A 2,299-nucleotide genomic window follows, 5' to 3' on the forward strand; every position below is an offset into this window, starting at 1 on the left:
CTGGGATTACAGGCATGAGCCACCACACCCAGCCTATGTTAATTTTTTCATCCCCTCACATGCTTAAAATTGTAGTCTATATGTAATATTCACTCCCTGACCAACTGCAGCTTAACTTCTGTCCCTATCTTGCCATGGACTCTCCTCTTAGTTAAGTCAAAGACACCCTCAGTGCTAAATCTAGGGTTCCATTCGTACCTTCCTTAACCTCTTCAGCATTCGGCATAAGCCGTGCTGCCTGCTCCCACCACACTGTTCCTTCCCTGACCGCTCAGTGCCTTCCCACCGCCACAGAACGATCAGCCGAGACCACCACAGTCACTCTGTAGAGATGCAATTCACCCCGCAAAGATAATAAACTACCTTGCTTAATAATGTAAAAAGTTAAGTAACTTTTCAAACTCTCAATTTTAACCAATTTTGGGGTCATGAAATCAATTTAGAGTTTCAAGGATCACTTTTTTTAAGCTACACAGAACTGAATAGAGACCATCAGACTGTATTCGTGTAGGAAAGCTAAGTGTTTTGTACCCAGTATGTGTATATGTACATTCACTGGGTCATGATAGTAAATATATTTCTTATTGTGGGTATGGTCAGAGAAGTTTTTAAAAAGACATTGATTTGGGCTTTCCTGACGCCTGTGTCTTCCCCATGCCCTCCATGGCCAGTTGTCTCTAGGACCTGTGAGTATAACATACTTTGTTTTCCCCATCCTCTCTCCCGCATCTCCTTTTGTGACCACACTGGCCTGATCATGACATAAAAGAATACAAAACAAAGGTAAAATAGGATTCTATGATGGAGCGACAAGAGTAGTTTCTCTAGATGGCCAAGAAAGGCTTGGCTGAAGAGGTAGCATTTGACCCGGAGCCTGAATGGTAAGATAGAGGCAACCTTAAGACAACCTGAAAATCAAGTTTTCAGAACAAAAGGGACCCTCAGTACAAGGGTCCTGAGGAAGTAACAAACTTAAGAGTATTCAAGGGACAACAAGGTGGTGAGTGTGGCTGAAGCAGAAGGATCGATCCTCCTGAAGCAGGAGACTACTGTTTTATGCCTGGTCACCACCACGCACAAAGACTGAACCCTAGTGTGAGGCAGAGGGAAGCAGGGCAGAGGGGCCAGATTATAGGTTCTCGTAGGCCATGGTAAGGATTTTGTGTTTTATTCTGGTTGTGATGAGAAGCTTCTGACTTCAAGTTTGTAGCAAGGGAGTGACATCATCTATGTGATGCTCTAGAACAATTGCTCTAGTTACAAGGCGAAGGAGGGACAGGATGGCAGGAGAAGGAGACCCGTGAGGAAGCCTGACAGATTCTCCAAAAGGACAAAAAGTCAAGGTAGCTGATGATAATGATGAGGAAAGTTGGGCTTAGGACTGGAGTCAAAGGGCAGTTTTGCGAAAATGGCAGAGGTAGAAGTCTTGAATGTGGCATCAGAAATGTGATGCTCATTTTTTTTTTTTTTCTTTATTGGAGACAGAGTCTCTCTCTGTTGCCCAGGCTGGAGTGCAATGGCATGATCTCAGCTCACTGCAACCTCTGCCTCCTTAGTTTAAGCGATTTTCCTGCCTCAGCCTCCTGAGTAGCTGGGATAACGGGCACCCACCATCACGTCCCACTAATTTTTGTGTTTTTAGTAGAGATGGGGTTTTACCATGTTGGTCAGGCTGGTCTCGAACTCCTAATCTCAGACGATCCAACTACCTTGGCCTCCCAAAGTGCTGGGATTGCTCATTTTTAATCTCAGCAGCTCATTCACAGATCACACATAGAAACTTGTCACTCACCCCTAAGCCTTCTTTGTCTATCTTAGAGATCCCTGGATGCAAGACTTTAAGATTATTTGACACATTTTCTCTGTCTCACCCTAACAGCCTCTTTCTAGTATTTGTTTTAATAGACTGCATTTTTTTGAGGCATTTTTTGAGACCAAGGGTTAACGGAGAGAGAGGGATGAATAAGTGGAGCCCGAAGGATTTTTAGGGCAGTAAAACTACTCTGCATGATACTATAATGTTGGATACACATCACTACCATGCGTAAAATGTACAACACCAAGACTGAACTCTAGTATGAAATATGGACTCAGGCTGACAATGATGTGTCAATGTAGGTTTATCAATTGAAACAAATGCACCACTTGGGGGCCGGGAGTGGTGATTCATGCCTGTAATCCCAGCACTTTGGGAGACTGAGGTGGGTGGATCACCTGAGGTCAGGAGTTCAAGACCAGCCTGGCCAACGTGGAGAAACACCATCTGTACTAAAAATACAAGCATTAGCTGGGCATGGTG

The sequence above is a fragment of the Cebus imitator genome, unplaced genomic scaffold (assembly GCF_001604975.1).
Source record: "Cebus imitator isolate Cc_AM_T3 unplaced genomic scaffold, Cebus_imitator-1.0 Scaffold80, whole genome shotgun sequence".
NCBI classification, from domain to species: domain Eukaryota; kingdom Metazoa; phylum Chordata; class Mammalia; order Primates; family Cebidae; genus Cebus; species Cebus imitator.